This window comes from Rattus norvegicus, chromosome 4 (genome assembly GCF_021556685.1).
Source record: "Rattus norvegicus strain SHRSP/BbbUtx chromosome 4, alternate assembly SHRSP_T2T, whole genome shotgun sequence".
Lineage (NCBI taxonomy): Eukaryota > Metazoa > Chordata > Mammalia > Rodentia > Muridae > Rattus > Rattus norvegicus.
In genome coordinates, this window is record NC_141537.1 from 54,238,009 (window position 1) to 54,258,677 (window position 20,669).

A 20,669-nucleotide genomic window follows, 5' to 3' on the forward strand; every position below is an offset into this window, starting at 1 on the left:
ATTACTCTTATTAGAATAATTTTAGTAATTACATTTTAAGGCTTTTTAAAAACATCTTCAATTGAAGATTAGACGAAAGGCCTTTGCACATGCTCAGTGACTGTCTATTATTACTCTCCCAGCCCTTCTAACTGTTTCATTATTGTTCATTTGCTTTGGAGACAAGCTGTCAGTGATCTTTCTAAGGGGATGGTTGGTGGGAAGAAGCTGTCTTTGTCACTTAGCTCCTCCCAGGCACTGTTTAAACATGGATATCAACACACCAGCTCTGACTGAGACGAACAGCTTCATTGGTGGTCAGTAATGCACTGATAGAAAATCAGAGCATAAGACATCTAAATGGAGGCAGACTTCAAACATTACAATAGGAAATTTCTAAGCTGATAGTATTTCATGTTCAAGGGTATAGCTAGAATACAGTGAAACCAGCACAGGCCTCTCAGTAAAAGACAAAGGTTCACTGATCGTGAGGTTAAGATGAGCTGCTGATGGGTTGGGAGCTTGTGTGAGTATACTGTGAAGTAAAAGCTATGGATATCCTAAATTCTTCTTTCCTGGTTCCAAGGCTGGGGTGGAAATAATGTGAAGACTGTCTCTCACTTATGAAGATTGCAAAACAATGTTAAAAGAAATGCAAAATCATAAAAGAAAGCACAGGCCAAGCACCATATTTCAATCGGCTTTAACTTCTTGAACCAAGCTGACAGAAGGCATATTTAGTTGTCATTCCTTTCTGTCCTAGCTAAGTCCTGGATTCTAGGCCACCAGGAACAACTCTGAGCTGAATCCAAGGTTAACTCATATGCTATGAAGATTAACTATTTCCTCTTTTGGTTGGTCTACAAGGGTGGACCCAAGTTACCAGAACAGGAAGGTATTGGTATGTTATCAGAAACCACAGGTAACAAAAGGTCACAGGCACCTCATTCTTTTGTCTAAGTGTGTCCACCTTGTCCTCCTGAGTATCTCTTCATTTGCACTTTCTTAAAAGTTTTATATATATATATGTACATATATATATATATAAATATATTGCTGTAATGAGGACAAGAGTTGGAAAGAAGAGAATCAGCAGGGAGACAGAGAAATTGGAGAGGGTAGTAGGGTGAATGTAATACATTGTATCCATGTATTATATACACTGTCCAAAATAAAAATTAAAAAGTAAGCATTTTTGTAAAGAATAAAAATGAAGTATAACTTTTTTTAATCTTCTCTCTATGTTTCTCACAGAGACAGCTGTTGAGACCTCTAGCTTGCCTTCTTAGTTGCTTTCCTTTTTATATTATATTATATATTTTCATTAACTATTATATATTATATACTATACATATAATATGCAGTATCATGTAGTATATAGACTTCTTTCACTAATACATATATTTTATGTATACATTAATTAATGTATGCATATATATTAGTTAAAGAAAAAATATAATTATCCTTAAATTCCCTTTATATATATTTTTTAAATTCTTCTATCAATGAGACCAACAACCTGCAGAAGGGACTCTGTGACCTCTGTGACAATGTCTTCCTTTTCTTGCAAGTAATATTGATTTTCTTTCTATAGGAGTAATATTAATTTTATCTAATGATTAATTAACTTATAATAAAGTGACCTTTTAGTTTTTATAATAAAAAACTGTGGAGGTGACTATGACACAACACAAGTCTGAGAAATGTTATACTAAGCCAGACTTGGCGAATGACAACCCTTGGCTAAACAGTCAACCCTTGCTTTGTAAATACCATTAGTGAAGTGCACAACACCCAGTCTCTGATGACTATTGATGGCTGCTCTCCTCTATAGTGGTAAAGTAGAATACTTAAGACAGAGACAGAATGGCCCCACAGCCTAAAATATTTGCTATGTGATCATTTTATAAATCATTGTATGATCTATGTTTAGCGCTGTGCTAGATATCTGAAATAAAACTTTAATAGTATCATAATGACTTTCTATGACACTGTTGTATGGTTTTTCCTGAGGATTTGAACAAATCTATTCACTCTAGAAAGGTAAGTAACAGACTAAAGAAACAGTTCCACTTGCATCCTGCTTGATGAGACTGTGAGGTTAGTTATGGCTACAAAAGCATGGGCGAGAGGTTACTTGGGCAACTAATGCTTAGCTATCCCACTGAATAAAAACCCCTCTCTCCCTCAGGACCTATAAACTGTCTGTATATTCTTGGGAAGGGGTGAGGTTTAGTGAGTCTGCTCCCTAATTCCATGACTCAGAGTTGATAGGCCCAATCTTGTACTGGTCTCCATCAGATAATCATAGCTGCTGACAATTTGAGAGAGCAGGGACTGTGCCCTGACTAGAGGACAGAGGACTGTAATAAGCACAGATACAGTCACCTGACACACTTGGTGTATATGGTTGCTTTGTTTAGATTCAGGGTGGTTTAGTGCCTTTCAAAAGCTCAGGAGCATTCCAGGACACACAAAGGCTTGAGGCCATGTGAGAACACTGGGCTATTATGAGTTTCTTTGTTTACTGTTTGACAGGATAGATTCTGTCTTCTAGAATTCTGTTTTGAATTACAAACACTGTAGCATAGTAAAAGGGACAGACAAGTTACTCAGGCCCTGGAGCTCTACAGAAGAATAAGCCTAACACTTCAAAAGACACCGGTGAAAGAGAGAAAACCAATCGCTTTCTATTTTAAGCAAGGGTATTGAAAGGCTTCTGAGCAAGCTCATCCTATGGGAGTATCTGCAGAGGAGGGGCAGGTCTCCTCTGCTGATCAAGGTTACTCCGTCTTAGCCTTCCTCTTCCATTTAGCAAATAGATTCTGACCTTATTCTCTAGTTGGTATTCCCTGTAGCATACCAGAGTTCTGATAATCTGTGTGTGTCCCCTAAGCCAGTGCTTGTTCGTTAGCATTAAACATCCTTCAGGAGATCACTCTTTCCAAATGCTGTGCATTTGTGGAAATCGAGAAAGGATGCTAGGCAGGAAGAAAGGGGATAGAAAGGGCCATTTGGAGCTCTCTGTTTCCCAGGAACATTGAGGACTTATGAATGTGTATGTCAGTGTCTTCTGGCACAAATGACTTGATCAATGTTCAGTAGAATCTTTTTGATGTAGCCAGCATGTGCCTCCACTTTTTGGGACATATAGATATTAGCATGTTGACTCCCTCAGATGAAAACATAGCTGGTGATCAATAATACCCTGTATAGTTGCCATGGCCAGTCATTGATAATAGCCTTCAGATAGCGGTGGCAGACCCTTCCCTTCACCAGACAATACCAGGTCCCTACTGGATTGAGGATGTTCTGATTGACAACCTACAGAGGGTAATACTGAAGCCAAAAGGTGAAAAGAAATATGATATTCTTGAAACAAGACCATAAAATGAATAACTGTCTGTGGGGCAAGTGAACCTTGCCACCGGACAGAAGAACCAGTAATGTTGAAGGAGGTTCAAAACCCTAGGGAATCTCAGAAATGAGAATGGTAGGCATGGAACTAGCTCTCTCTTGAGCTCTACCTGTCCTAGAACACATAACAAAGAAAAAAACATGAAGAGGACCATCGGAACTGGTCATGTAGCATAAAGACCTGGAGTTCTCCATGCTAAGGAGGTACCTAGATAGACACTGAGTGGTCAGACAATGAACTTCCTTCATGGGCATTCCATCCTCCAAAAGGTATTCTATCCCTGACTCACCATGAGTAAGACATAAGCATTCACATCCACCACAAATAAAGCAGTTTGCACAAGCAAGGACCATCTCCTTCATCTCAGAAAGTATAATTTCTTTCTTCTCTGTGTATTCCTTTCATCCTGCAAGCCGTGGAGATGCCCACGTAACCCACTCTACTATTTTCTAACTATAGCTTCAGTGAGGATAATCCTTGCATTCTCCATTGCCCAATCTGCAACAAGACCCTGTGTCCTCTAATGACAGATGACCTTTTAAGGTGGGTTCTCTTATTATCTGTATTTCACAGAAGAGGGCACTGGGGATACAGAGAGATTTAGTAATGCACTAAAAATTGTAGCTTTTTCATAGCTATATTTTAATGTATGTTAACATTAGTTAATTTATTTATTTGAGAAAGGATGAGAGAGGCAGACAAAGACACACACACACAGAGATACATAGGTAAGGAGGGAAGTAGTGAAGAGCAAGATGAGGGAAAGAGGGAGAGGTAGAGATAGAGGTAGAGGAATAGGGACAGGGGCAGGGAGAGAATATGTCACAGAACATATGTAGAAGTCAGAAGACATCCAGTCTCTCCATTAACCGTGTGGGTCCTGTGGTTGAAACTTAGGTGAATCATAGCAGCAAGTGTCTTTACCTGCTGACCCATCTCAGCTCTCATAGCTATATTTTAATCAGCATGCTTGCCTGATCTTGATGCCCCAGGCAAGTGACAGCGTATAGCCATACCTTGTGCTTCTTTGCATGGAGTGAGCATTCTTGGTTCCAATTTCTGGAGAAAATACAGATTTCAGCCAGGAACTAGAGCTCGAAAGATTGGCCTCAGATAGGCTGGAGAAAGAGTTCCTGCTTCACAACTTGACTTTCTGCTCTCTGGACGAGACTGCTAGGCAGAAAGATCGAAGAAGACAGCAAGGACATTTCAAAAGGGAAAGACATGAAAATTTTAATAAAATTATTTTACGATATGCTTGTCTGTGAAAAATGATAAGCACTCAAAGGCATAAAGCAATTATTGTATGACACTAAGTGAGTGATAAGAGGAACCCAAAATGAATATGAGAAAAGTCCTGGATAGTAAGCACATATTACCAATAATTAGGAAACAGAAGAACACATTTCCATAAGAATGGCTTTTATCTTTAAGATCACAGGTACATTTGTTTTACATATACAGCTATAAATTTATATATAGCTATAAATTTATATATGGCTATAAATATTCATCCAGTAGGACATAGTTCTACTGCAAACTCTTTCCTATTTATTTGTATTTTGATAGCCTATGGCTAGAAGGGTATTTCATGACTTTTTGATGTGTAGAAGCAGGCCAAGTGCCAGGATCCATCCTTGTCAGAATGCCTGTAAAGGCCAGGAACTGCAGCACTGGAAGCCAGAGCATTCTCAGACAGAAAACTAACAATTCACTGAAGGACTTTGATCATTAAGTGTAGATCTTTACTAACCCAGCCTTTCTCACAGTACTTTCTTACAAGCTTCAATTAGGAGTGATGTCTTGCCTTCTTTGCTGAAAATACCTACTTTGAGAGCTAGCCTTCAGCATGAGCAGGCGGTAGAGGGTGGGGAAAGGCAGTCTGGTTACTTGCTAGGGAGTGCAGCTTACTTTTGTACTGACTGCAGGTTCTGAGACTTCTTATGACCAGTTCTTAAATCTACTTATTTTCTCTTGAGGAGAGTTTGAAATTGCCCAGATCTGCTTTTGTTGAAAGTCATCTAATTTGCAAATGCCTGTAGTTGCTTTGTGCTACTCCATTAGTCTCTAAATTGGTGCGATAACATTAGAATTTCTGTGCTAATTAAAATATCTTTTACATAGCTGTTTTTTTTTTCTGAAGAGAGCCAAGGAAAGCTCCCTTCCCACAATGCATTGCCTAATGCTATTCATTTGAGGATTAGAATTTTGATATTTTGGGATGGAGTACAACAAGCATTCAGGCACAGGGAAACGGAGGGGAAAGAATAAGATGGCTACGTAAGGCAGAGACGGAAGTGGCACATCTGCAAACCGAAGAACACCAAAGATTGGATAATACCAGAAGCAAGCAGAAGCAAAGAAGGACTGCCCCCTCCAGGCCTTAGAAAATCTGGAAGCGGTTACAATTTGACTTCATCCCTCTAGGCTCCTGAACCATGGGCTAACAAACACATGCTGCTTTAAGCACATAGGCTGTGACACCAGAAAGTGAACACATAAGGCACATAGCTATGTAGATTAGTATAATAGATACTCACTGGACTATTTCATTTCATTTTACTTTTTTATCATACCATAATTTTTTATTAGATGTATATCTTTATTTACATTTCAAATGTTATTCCCTTTCCTGGTTTACTGTCCATAAGCCCTCCCCATCCCATCCCCCTCCCCCATACAGGTATTTCCCCCATCCATCCCCCTTACTGATCCTCCATATTCCCCTGCACTGGGAGTCGAACCTTGGCAGGACCAAGGGCTTCCCCTTCCACTGGTGCCCCAACAAGGCTATTCTTTGCTACATATGCAGTTGGAGATCTGGGTCAGTCCATGTATAGTCTTTTGGTAGTGGTTTAGTCCCTGGAAGCTCTGCTTGGTTGGCGTTGTTGTTCTTATGGGGCTGCAAGCTCCTTCAACTCTTTCGATCCTTCCTCTAATTCCCCCCAAGAGGGTCCTGTTCTCAGTTCAGGGGTTTGCTGCTGGCATTGGCATTGGACATGCTCTGAATGTGTCTCTCAGGAGAGATCTATATCTGGTCCCCTTCAGCATGCATTTTTTAGATTCATTAATCTTATCTAGTTTTGGTGGCTGTATATATATGGGCCACATGTGAGGCAGGCTCTGAATGGCCATTCCTTTAGTCGCTGCTCTAAACTTTGCTTCCATATCACCTCCTATGAATATTTTTTTCCCTTTTAAGAAGGAGTGGGAGCATTCACATTTTGGTCATTCTTCTTGAACTTCCTGTGGTCTGTGGATTGCATCTTGGGTAATTTGAGCTTTTGGACTAATATCCACTTATCAATGAGGGCATACCACGTGTGTTTTTCTGTGACTGGGTTACCTCACTCAGGATGATATTTCCTAGTTCATTCCATTTGCCTATGAATTTCATGAAGTCATTGTTTTTGATAGCTGGGTAGTACTCCATTGTGTAGATGTACTACATTTTTTTTGAATCTATTCCTCTGTTGAATGGCATCTGGGTTCTTTCCAGCTTCTAGCTATTATAAATAAGGCTGCTATGAACATAGTGGAGCATGTGTCTTTGTTATATGTTGGAGCATCTTTTGAGTATATGCCCAGGAGAGGTATAGCTGGGTCCTCAGGTAGTAAAATGTCAATTTTCTGAGGAACCTCCAGACTGATTTCCAGAGTGGTTGTACCAGTTTGTAATCCCACCAACTATTTTATCTTAGCCATTCTGACTGGTGTTAGGAGGAATCTCAGGGCTGTTTTGATTTGCATTTCCCTTATGACTAAAGAGGTTGAACATTTCTTTAGGTGCTTCTCAGCCATTCGGCATTCCTCAGTTGTGAATTCTTTGTTTAGCTCTGAACCCCATTATTTAATAGGGTTATTTGTCTCCCTGCGGTCTAACTTCTTGAGTTCTTTGTATATTTTGGATATAAGGCCTCTATCTGTTGTAGGATTAGTAAAAATTTTTTCCCAATCTGCTGGTTGCCATTTTGTCCTAACAACAGTGTCCTTTGCCTTACAGAAGCTTTGTAGTTTTATGAGATCCCATTTGTCGATTCTTGATCTTAGAGCATAAGCCATTAGTGTTTTGTTCAGGAAAATTTTCCCAGCGCCCATGTGTTCGAGATGCTTCCCCACTTTTTCTTCTATTAGTTTGAGTGTATCTGGTTTGATGTGGAGGCCCTTGATCCACTTAGACTTAAGCTTTGTACAGGGTGATAAGCATGGATTGATCTGCATTCTTCTACATGTTGACCTCCAGTTGAACCAGCACCATTTGCTGAAAATGCTATCTTTCTTCCATTGGATGATATTAGCTCCTTTGTCAAAAATCAAGTGACCATAAGTGTGTGGGTTCATTTCTGGGTCTTCAGTTCTGTTCCACTGATCTATCTGCCTGTCTCTGTACCAATGCCATACAGTTTTTATGACTATTGCTCTGTAATACTGCTTGAAGTCAGGGATGGTGATTCCCCAGAAGTTCTTTTATTGTTGAGTATAGTTTTCACTATCCTGGGTTTTTTGCTATTCCAAATGAATTTGCAATTCTGTTTCCATGATTTGTTCATTGATGATAGTGGGGTGTTGAAATCTCCTACTATTATTGTGTGAGGTGCAATGTGTGTTTTGGGCTCTAGTAAGGTTTCTTTTATGAATGTAGGTGCCCTTGCATTTGGAACATAGATATTTAGGGTTGAGAGTTCATCTTGGTGAATTTTTCCTTTGATGAATATGAAATGTCCTTCCTTATCTTTTTTAATGACTTTTGGTTGAAAGTCAATTTTATTTGATATTAGAATGGCAACTCAAGCTTGTTTCTTCGGGCCATTAGCTTGGAAAATTGTTTTTCAGCAATTTACTCTGAGGTAGGGTCTATCTTTGTGTCTGAGGTATGTTTCCCGCATGCAGCAAAATGCTGGGTCCTCTTTATGTATCCAGTCTGTTAATCTATGTCTTTTTATTGGGAAATTGAGTGCATTGATGTTGAGAGATATTAAGGAATAATGATTGTTGCTTCCTGTTATTTTCATTGTTAGAGGTGGAATTATGTTTGTATGTCTCTCTTTTGGTTTCATTGCAAGGAATTTTTTTTTTTTTTTTTTTTTTTGCTTTCTGTATGGTATAGTTTCTCTCCTTGTGTTGGAGTTTTCCATCTATTATCCTTTTGTAGGACTATTGCATTTTAAATTGGCCAAAATATTATAGGATTTATCTCTCCAGTCACACTAGCTACAGGACAGATGTTCATTTACCACATGGGGTTAATGGATATTGAATGACTCAGACATAGAGCATTTCTCTTTGCAGTATGCACTTTGGACAATTGACTTTTAAATTATTTACCCCATTCACATGTTATTGAATAAGTCTATTATTAGGTTTCAAACCTGGGACAAATGGCTGAGGTGCCAATTTATTATATAAATTGGACCTGGCCTCCAGGCTCTCCCTGCATCTCCTAGACCCTTCCTGTTACCAGGTTCTACTGCCTGGCCTACCTGAACTCTCCAGCCTGGGAAGGGGAGGTTCTGCTGCTCTTCCCAATATAATCTAACGATATTGGTTACCCTCTCTTTTTGTAGCTTTGGGTCTGCTGGTGCTCCACCATGTCCTCCCTACCCATCTCTCTTCCCTTTCTGAAATCCCCACTAGGTACAGCTCAGTCTGATCATGTCTATTCTGGACTCCCCCAGATGTCTCTGGCTCTGGCTGTGCTTTCCGACATATCTACAATAAACTTTCTCCTCTACCATACCTAGGAGCAGCCATGTCCTTTCCTTTCCTTTTTATTTCATTTTTTCTTCCTTTCACCGATGTTAGTTACCTTTCTGCCATTTGACAGATACAGAAGAAAATCAACTTAAAGAGAAAAGATTCACTTTGTCTCACAGTCTCAACAGTTTCAGTCCTTGCTTGGCTGGCTCTATTGTTTGGTCATATGGCCAAGGCACAATATCCTTCTGGGAGGATGTGGGGGAGCAAAGTTGGTTACCTCTTGGTTGCTAGAAAGCAGACAATGAGGAAGGAGCAGAGGACAGAAGTCTCCTTCCAGGGAACACATATTTACCTGCTTTCTTCAAGTATCCAAAACTTCTCCCTTTAAATTACAGCATCACATTGTCAACTCCCAAAGACATCATCCACTGATGATTCAGAGCCTGCATGAATAAATTATCTCCCAAACTGCTCCTTTAAGTGCTGTTGCTCTGGGGACCAGAATACCCCAAATAGTGCTTCCTTAGGAGGTCACAATTTTCTACCAATCTTGTATCCAAACTACCTGATTTATATATAGCTTCCAGAGTAATGCAAGCTACTGTGGATTAAAACACAATCTTCCAGGGTCTGTGATATGGCACTGGTGGTGGGGACAGTTGTGCACAGGTTTTACAGTTTGTGAGTGTAATCTAATCCCACAAGGTGGTGGGAGAGAACTGACTCCTGGGCATTGTGGATAGTTACTATGCAGCATGTGTATGCCTGCACAGACAGACAAACAGATAGGCGGGTAGGCTGAAAGGCAGATGGACAGACAGATAGACACATGAAATTAAATTTAAAAAACTTAAAAATTCTTGGCTAAATGATCTATGGTATCTATTTTATACCCTGTTGTAAAGCCTCACACTGCTAAGCATATTTGAAATTATTTATAGACCATGCAGACATAGCGTTAGAATGTCTGCATTCTATCAATGTTTCAGAAATGTGAATAAATAGCCTATAAACTTAATGGGATTGTAGTAACCCATGTATAATACATTGGAAATTGATTTTGTGCTCTTGAATACCACTGGTAAAATATTTTCAACCCTTATCTGGAGTAGCCCTGTCTATAGTACCCTGCAAAGCCTGACTCAGCTCCACAAAGGCAAGCAGACAGAATGGCTTTGACCATATTTCCCTGAGAGAGAATTTACTGAGTAACAAAATACACTAAGAAATAAAAATAAAAATAACAAGGGACTAATTAGGAATCTGTTGCAAAGGTTAAAGTTTGGCATGAAAAAAATAGAGCTCCTCTCTGGAGAGAATTAAAGAAAAACTAGTGACAACTAGGTTGTAAAGGTGAAGTGACAAGACAAAGGAGAGCTTTTTTATTACAGGGATACTGCTCTTTCCCATCTAATGACACAGTCTCTAACTTTCTGAGAGACAGGTAATAATGCCTTAATACATGCTAGAATAGATTATATTTCCTGTCTCTTCCTATCTGTGTGGTACATGAAGTCTATGAATTTTCATCTGTGAGTCATGGGTAACAACAGTAATTACAATAAGTATCATCACCAGGTAGGGTCTTTGTGTTGGAAGAGCATAAGTATTATAGAATGAATATACTGAATTGTGAACGCTACCCCTCAATGTGCATGAATGCAGACACAGGATCTTTACAGCAATACTAAAGTTAAATGAGAACCTGAGGGAAATGGTCTGAGACTGTGAGGTTACTGTTGTTCTCAGATATGGTAGAGCTTAGTCTCTGAACTTTGGAAGGAGTTAGTGAGAAGATTGTCATTACCAATCCAGGCAAAGAGCATTTATGAGCCATTAGCCCTCTCATCTCTTAATTTGGGGCTTGTAGCCTTCAGGATGTTGTATACACTACATCCATACTATACATGTCAGTCCATGGTATTTTGTTGAGACAGCCTCAGGTAACAAATGCTATAAAGTACTGTTATTCTTTGACTATGCAGTATTGGTATCAGCTCTAATACCATGGGATTGGCTCCCAGAATGTAGTGCTACCCAGAGAGATTGTTGGCATTTCAGAGGTGTAGGAGCTGTAAGAAGCAGTCACTGAAATAAGTCCATGAGACCAGCTTGTCAGTGGCCCCCTCACCCCTTCTTTGCTTCTTGCTCTCTATTGTTCCTGCTGTCATGACCACAAGAGACCACAAGAGACCATTGTGGTTAAGCCACCACAGACTGAAGTCTTGAAAAATATTATCCTAAATACACTTTACCCATCTTCGTGTTTGGCATTTGGATGACAGATGTGCAAGCTAACCAGAACAATATTCCGTGGTAGGATACATCTTAGACTTGCTTATTTTTTCACCCAAGAACACTCTTATATCAGTTTCTTAGTAGGCACTCAAAAGTCCTTTCAAGAAACCCACAAAAGTTAGTTATTGCATAAATCTTTCAATTTTTTGAGTAGGTATGAATTCAAATGTTTCAGTGCTTTCTTTACTGTGATGTGAACAGTGCCAACACCAGCCCTTCCCCCCAACCCTGTGCTCCCGATGATCTTCCTTTGATCTTTCTGATCACTTTCCGGTTCTGAAGGTGACATTTAGAAAATGCAACTTGCAATCCAGATCCTGACTGTTGGAGGACAAATCCTTGTTCTCCCTTTGTGAGCTTTGCAAAGATAATTTGTCTCTTGTGCCCCAGCTCAGCACATATGAAAATAGGGATAATAGGATAATAGGCTCTTTCTCTTCATGCAGTCAGGAGAATTAGACGAAGTGGCAAGTGCCATCCCTGGAAAACACACCCTGGCCTCCCAGTAAAGTTAGTAGTTATCAATTCTTCCCAGCAGTGTTTAAATATGTATTCTCTTCCGTTTTGTATTTTCAGCTTCTAGGCCGATGAGCAGACTGTCCCACAAGAATGCAAATTTGCACAATTCTCCCAATTTGGATGGAATCAATTCTTCCTTGAATTCCTATCCTTACAGCTACAGGGTAGTCTGTCATCTATTCCATTATACTGAAGGTCACTTATGCTGTTGTTGCCACTCATGCAGATTATGTTCCTCAAAATATTTAACTTGAACACACTTGTTGCCATCTGTTACAGTTTGGATATAAAGTACTCCTGAATGCTCTCGTGTTAAGGCCTTGGTTGCCAGTTGTCTTACTGAGGGTTTTACTGCTGTGGACCGAAACCACAAGCAAGGCAACTCTCATAAGGGCAGCATTTAATTGGGGCTGGCTTACAAGTTCAGAGATGCAGCCCACTATCATCAAGGCAGGAACATCCAGCATCCAGGCAGGGATGGTGCAGAAGGAACTGAGAGGTCTACATATTCATCTGCAGGTCTCTAAGAGAAGACTGATTTCCAGGCAGCTCGGACTAGGGTATTAAAGCACAGGCCCACAGTGACACACCTATTGCAACAAGGCCACCTCCTAATAATGCCACTCCCTGGCCCAAATATATACAAATCATCACATTCCACTCCCTGAGTCCCATAGGATTATTCAAACATATGAATCTACTGAGGCCATACCTAAACATAACATAATGCAAAATACATTTAGTCCAACTTCCAAAGTCCCTATAGTCTATAGCAGTCTCAACCATGTTAAAAGTCCAAAGTTCAAGGTCTCTTCTGAGATACATTCAGTCACTTATCTGTAATTCCCAAAGCAAGACAGGAAATCAGCTGGACAAAGTCCAAACTCTGCATTGCCATGTCTGATATCAAAGTGATCCTTAAACTCAACTCCTTTTTCATTTTTGTTGACGGCAACAAACTTTTTTCTCCTGGGCTTTTTCCTTTCCATGTTAGCAGCTTTCCTTGGTAGATATCTCATGGCTCCGGCAGTCTAAACATCCTGATGTCTCCAAGCCAACTTCAGCTTCACAGTTCCTTGTTTTGAGATCTACACATGATCTTCTGGGCTTCTCCAAAGAGCTTGGGTCACATCACCAGCTCTGCCCTCTAGACTCAGGTTGATTCAACTTCACTACTGCTCTTCTTGGTAATCATCTCATAGCACTGGCTTCTCCAATATGCTGACATCTTCGACTGTAACTATGCTTCACCATTAGCCTCTTAAAGGTTCTCTTCATGGCGCCAAGCCTTTGCATGACCCATTCAGTTCTGGGCTGTCAACTGCAATTGGGGCTTCGCCTTCACCAATGGCATTCCATGTTCTTTCACAGTGCCAAATCTCAGGTGGTCTTCTTGGCCCCTTCATGCCTTCAAAACCAATATCAGCTGGGTGACTCTTAGACAGTACCAAGTTCAGCTGCAGCATGAGGTACAATTTTGGTTATCTCTGGAACACAGCTTCTTTGTGCTCTCAGAAAACACTTATTAGAAGATTTCACTTCAGTGATGCTGGTCTCTTCTTAATCATTACTAATTTCGTAGTTCCAGCTAACCAGCATCAATTGTCTCAGTAGTCCCTTTAATTTTTCACTCTAAAGTCAGAACTACATGGCCATAGCTGCCAAGTTCTGCTGCTTGCAGGAGCTGGAAAACGGCAATGGTGATTACCTTATTGCCAGCTTTCTGTTTTCTAACTCCTTCACTGCCTAAGCTTGGCTGTCCTGAATTATGTTCTGTAGATTGACCTTGAACTCAGAGATCAACATACCTGTCTCCTGTACCACCATGCCTGTATGTAAACTTAGCTGGGTGGGATCTTGCCCCAAAGTCCCACTCCTGCTATCTCCTAGATACAGGTTTGACCCCATTTCATTTCCTGATGCCCTGTTAATACTCAAACCATATATTTTATATTTTTCCTTTCTTAGCTTGCTATGCTTGCTCAAAATTCTCTTCCTAAGACTTAACCAGAAAACAAAGTCTCTGCTGGACTCTTTTGAGACTTCCTTTGTCAGTGCAATTAACATAGCAGTCTTTACCTTAGCCTCAGGTAGACGTTTCAGACAAGGGCAAAAAGCAGCAACATTCTTCACCAGAGTACCACAAAAACAGTTTTTTTTTGCCACTGAAATGCTTCTTCTTGGAAACCAATTGGTCCAGGTCTGCACAGTTCAAATTATTTCAGCAACAAAGTCTTCCATATTCCTACTAGGATGGCTCATTAAGACCCATTTAAAGCTTTCCATGGCTTTCCAAATCCAAAGTCCCCAAATCAACATTCTTCCAAACAAAAACATGTTCAGGCCTATCACAGCAATACCCAACTCCTGGTACCAACTTCTGTCTTAGGGTTTTACTGTTGTGGACAGATATCATGATCAAGAAATGACCAAGTCTTAATAAGATCAACATTTAATTGGGGCTGGATTACAGGTTTAGAAATTCAATCCATTATCATTAAGGTGGTAGCACGGCAGCATCTAGGCAGGCATGGTACAGGAGGATCTAAGAGTTCTATGTGATCATCTGAAGGCTGCTAGAAGAATACTGGCTTCCAGGCAGCTAAGAATGAGGGTCTTAAAACCTACATCCACAATGACATGCCTACTTCAGTAAGACCACACCTAGTTCAACAAGTCCTCACTTTCTAATAGTGGTTTTTCCTGGCTGAGCTTATGCAAACAATAACATCAGTTGATGAACTTTTGAGAGGTGATTGTAATATGAGGTCTGTAGCATTGTAGCTTGACCTATTAGGAAATTATGTAACATACAGAGATATGGTCTTGAAAGATATATATTATCCTTGGGTTCTTTCTTTATGTTCCTTGTGTAGTCTGACCACTATGAGGTGGTAAGCTTTCTCCAGCACACATTCCTAGCACATCTGCCTCTGATGACTGTTTCCAGTTCTGAGTGAGATTCATACATCCTCCCTTGGGCCCTCATTACCTGGTTTCTTTGGAACTGTGGATTGTAGCATGGTTATCCTGCACTTTATGGCTAATGTCTGATTCTACGTGAGCACATATCATACATGAGGATCTGTGTTACCTCACTTAGAACAATATACTCAAGTTCCATTCATTTGCCTGCAAATTTCATGATGTTTTTGTTTTTAACAGCTGTATAATATTTCATTGTGTAGATAGATGTACCACATTTTTTTTATCCTTTCTTTCATTGAGGGACATGCAGGTTGCTTTCAGTTTCTGTTATTTTAGGAATAGTTTCTATGAACATAGTCAACATCCTTAGTCATCAGAGATGTACACATCAAAATGACTCTGAGATTCCATTTTGCACCTCTCAGAGTGGCTAACATCAAAAACTCACATGACAACCCATGAAGGGAAGGATGTGGAGCATGGGAAACACTTCTCCACTATAGGTAGGAGGAAACTTCTACAAGTTCAGAAGTAAATGTATTGGTTCTTAGAAAATTAGGAATAATTTTATTCAAGACCCAACTATATCACTCCTGGCACCCAAAGACGCCTCACTACACTACAAAGACACTTGTTCTTAGTAATTTTATTTGTAATAGACGCTGTCACTTCATTTTTAAGATGAGCTTCACAATACTGAGCACATACTGATCTCTTCTTGCTGTGATTTTAATTCTTATTTTCCCCTAACGTCATCCTATGGCCAAGGCTGTGGTGTTAGAAGTGAGGATTATTTTCTCATGGTTAAATCATAAATGAGAAGTCTTCTGAGACATTGGAGTTGGATTCAGAAGACTTTTGCCTCTGTCAATGTCATGAGGAATTTTCTCTAGTAGTTTTAATGTATCATATATTACATTAAGATATATGATTCATTTTGAGTAGATTTTTGCTCACCATGAGAAATATGAATCCAGTTTCATTCCTCTATATCTAGCTACCTAGCACTATTTTTTAGAGCCTGTTTTTCCCCCCAAATTATGTTTTGACACCATTGGTAAGAATCAGGTGACTGCTGTTACTGTCCTTTTATTCCACTCCTTGTCTATATGTGTTTTCATGCCAATAATGTGCTTTTTTGGTTACTATAGCTTATTTTTTAAATTGGGTATTTCTTATTTACATTTCAAATGTTATTCCTTTTCCCAACTTCTAGAACATGTCAAATACAGAGGCAAATGCTAGCAGAAAACCACTGAACTGAGAACAGGGTCCCCATTGGAGGAATTAGAGAAAGGATTGAAAGAGCTGAAGGAGCTTGCAACCCCATAAGAACAACAATGCCAACCAACCAGAGCTTTCAGGGATGAAACCACTACCAATAAACTATACATAGACTGACCCAAGGCTCCAACTGCATATGTAGCAAAGGATGGTCTTGCTGGGCATCAATGGAAGGAGGAGCTCTTGGTCCTGCCAACGCTGGATCCCCAGTGTAGGGGATTTGTTGTATGTTTTGAAATTGGGTTCTGAGATACCTCCATTATTGTCCTTTTTATTAAGATTGTATTAACTATTTAGGGTCATTTGCATTTCCGTATAAGTTTCAGGATTTTCTTCTCCTGATTCTGTGAAAAATATCATTGTAGGTCACATTGACTCTGTAGACTGCTTTTGATAATATGATCATTCTAACAGCACTAATTCTGCTAATCTGTGAGCATAGAAGCTCTAACTTCTAGTATTTTCCTCCTTTTATTTCTTCAGTGTTTTGTAATTAAAGAACTTATTTATGAATGTCAAGCTGACAAGTGGTAGACTTGAGATGTTAATTTTATGTGTCTACTAGACTGTCAATGGGATATTTACATAAGTAGTTAAATATTACTATAGCTGTTTCAGCAAGGTGGCTGGTAAACTATTTTTTGACTTGAATTTACTAAATGAAGAACATATATTGCAATCTGTAGAGTTGATAGGTTCCATTCAATTAAAGTCTTGAATAAAGTTAAAAGACTGACAACTAGAGTGAATTCCTTCCCACCCCTCCCTCTTTCCCTCTGCATGTTTCTTCCTGTGTGTGTCTCCCTCTGTCTTGTTCTTTCTTTCTGTCTCTAAATACACATATAAACAGATGTTGCATATATACTCACACATATAAAAACCCATTCTTGCATACGTCTTCCCTCTATTTTTATTGTTTATTTTCTGGATAGCCTAATATAATCTACTAATCATATTTAAAGTTCAAGGAGCAGGACACAAATTAGAGTCACAAATGTAAACAAGTACCTACCACTTGCCATAATCAGTAATTAAACAGGTAATAAATTGAAACATTTTATTTTCATTTGTTTTATACAAAACTTACCAAAATCCAGAATGTCATTTTTAAAATAAAAAATAATCTAGAGACCTCAAGAAGGGAAAAATGACCAAATTAGCTTTTGTGGAAGTCATATAACCAAACACATTAGCCAACCACGACAGTTCCGGTGTACATCTCACTTTTAAATTCAGATTTTCGAGGTGATTATCTGAAGGATAATTTGGATTACATAATGAGATAACTAACTAAAAATAACTTATAATGTAGATAAACTCAAAGAAACTGAGTTTTGTGCTAAGAGAAACTCCTAAGCAAAAAGGGGAAGAATGTAAAAAATTAAGTTAGTTATTTTTTCCTACTAGGCACAGAGTGATTCTTGTTTATATTCATACATAATGAAATTGAAATTACATTTTGTTATTTGGAGAGATTCTTAATTACTGCTGTCTAGTATTGAAACAATATGTCCTCACCTCTACTAGCTCAGTGTTTGGATTTGAAGTATAACCTCCTCAAATTGAATGGCCTCAAGGCGTTGTCTAGTAAATTAAGTCATAGGGTGGTGGCAGATGGTTTGACAATGGAGGTTTGAGTAGATTAGATGATCTCTTTTATTAACTGTGATCAGAAGATGGTAGGTATAGGTCCTGAAGATCTGCATGGTATTCGTAGACAAGCTAGATAATCTCTGGTTTTCTTAAGAGTTACAGTTCTGATAAGTGGATATTAACCCAAAAGCTCGAATTACCCAAGATGCATTCCACAGACCACATGAAGCTCAAGAAGAAGGATAACTAAAGTGCAGATGCTTCACTCCTTCATAAAAGTGGGAACAAAAATACCCATACGAGGGGATATGGGGGCAAAGTTTAGAGCAGAGACTGAAGGAACAGCCATTCAGAACCTGCCCCACGTGTGGCCCATATATATATACAGCCACCAAACTAGATAAGATTGATGAATATAAGAAGTGCATGGTGACAGGAACTGGATATAGATGTCTCCTGAGAGACACAGCCAGAACATATCAAATTAGAGGCGAATGCTAGCAGCAAACCAAGGAACTGAGAATGGGACTTCCTTTAGGGGAAATAGAGAAAGGACTGAAAGAGCTTAAGGGGCTTGCAACCCCATAAGAACATCAATGCCAACCAAACAGAGCTGCCAGGGACTAAGCCACTACCCAAAGATTATATATGGACTGACCCTGGGCTCCAACTGCATATGGAGCAGAGAATTGCCTTGTTGGGCACCAGTGCGAGGAGAAGCCCTCAGTCCTGCCAAGGTTGGACCCCGAGTGGAGGGGACTGTCAGGGGGAAGGGGATGGTGGTAAGGGAGGGTGGATGGGGGAAACACCCTTTTGGGGGAGGGGGAGGGTAAGGGGAAGGGTAAAGGGGAGCTTATGGGCAGGAAACAGGGAAAGAGAATAACATTTAAAATGTAAATAAAGAAATATACCAAAAAAAGAGATTTACAGTTCTATGATCTTTGATTTATAGTTACCTATGATTTCTTCACCTGAATAATGGGGAGAAACTTCAACTGCTTTATTATTAAAACCACTGTATCTTGGCCAATAATCCATTTATTATACAAGATTAGAAAAATTTCACCTCAAAAATATTAATCCAGAATTGCTCCAGTTAAAAGGAAATGCAGGGATAAAGAGTGGAGCAGAGAGTGAAAGAAAGGCCATCCAGAGACTACCCCACCTAGAGATCTAACCCATCTTCAGATACCAAATCCAGAGACACTATTGCTGATGCCAAGAATTGCTTGCTGGCAGGAACCTGGTATAGCTGTCTCCTAAGAGGCTCTTCAGAACCTGACCAATACAGATGCAGATGCACAAGCCAGCCACTGCACTGAGCCTGAGAACCACAGTGGAGGAGCTAGAGAAGAACTGAAGGAGCTGAAGGGATTTGCAAACCCATAGTAAGAAAAACAATAACAACCAACCAGACCCTCCAGATCTCCCAGAGGCTAAACCACCAACCAAAGAGCACACAGGGATGGACCCATGGCTCCAGCTGCATATGTAGCAAAGGTTGGCCTTGTCAGGCATCAACGGGAGGAGAGGCCCTTGGTCCTGTGCAGGCTCGATGCCCTAGTGTAGGGGAATGGCAGTGCAGGGAGGAGGGAGGGAGTGAGTGGGGATAGGGGGTTTGTTGAGAGAAAACTGGGAACTGGCATAACATTTGAAATGTAAATAATAAATAAAATATCGAATAAAAAAGAACTTAAAGTATGAATGCTTGTTCTGTTGTACTCTAGGAAACTCAGTTTTCCTTCCTGCTTGTTCATTGCTTTAATAAAAGGTTAGTAAGAAAACAATTTTCTGTCACTAATGTATGAGAACAAATTTCCTTCAACCTCTGAAAATTAATGAAGCTACAAAACAATATAATGTGACCATTTTGCATACCTCCTTCATCATTGTTCTTTCCAGATAGTGGTTTTTCAAAATATTTGAAGTTCAGGATTTACTATTCTATAGGAATATTAGGGTCTTATTGCTGTGAACAGATACTATGACCAATGTAAGTTTTATAAAGGACAACACTTAACTGGGGCTGGCTTCAGTCCATTATCATCATGGCAGGAACATGGCAGCATCCAGTCAGTCGTGATGCAGGAGGAGCTGAGTTCTACATCTTCACCCAAAGGAAGCCAGGAACAGACTGAACATCCCTGGGCAGCTAGGAGGAGGGTCTCCAAGCCCACCCCCACAGTGACACACTTCCTCCAACAAGGCCATACCTTCTAATAGTGACATTCACTGAGCCAAGCATGTGCAAACCATCACAGAACTATAGGAACTGAACTGAAGGTATAAAAGATATGTAAGATCTATTGCATATAGTATTTATCTACATTATAAGGTGATCACATATGTAACTCTTTTTGTTATTAATATGTTAAGTGCAAGTTTTAAAATGTTCATGTTGACTTATGGCATGTTTCAACAGTACTTGGCTATCTCCTTTTCTCTTTGGCCTCTTAATTCATGCGTTTCGTGGGAGGAAGGACATCAATTATCTTGGCCCATCACTCTCTACCATATTCCCGTGAGACAAGGTCTATCACTGAATTTGAAGCAGGGTTTTTGGCCCAGGAAATCCCAGTCACCTGTCCCCCTACCGTTCCCTTGTCATCTTCCACAGGGCTGGACTTACAGGTGCACATGGCCATGCCCACGTTTGTATGTGGATGCTGGCATCCAAATTGAGGTCCTCATACTGTGTGGCAAGAACTCCTAATCAGTGAGCCACATCTTTGTCCATTCAACTATCCCCCCACCCCACCCCCAAGTTCAGCTGGATAAATTAGCAGGGACTTTCCCTAGGTGATATGCTGTAGGCTAAGAGAGTTCAAATATTTCCTAGATTTAACTGTGTGGCGGCCTCAGTGACTCATGCAGGGTTCCTGTATTTAGCCAACTATTGTACTTGTAGCCAAGGTGATTTTATTTTCAAAATAATCATATTCTGAAATTATGA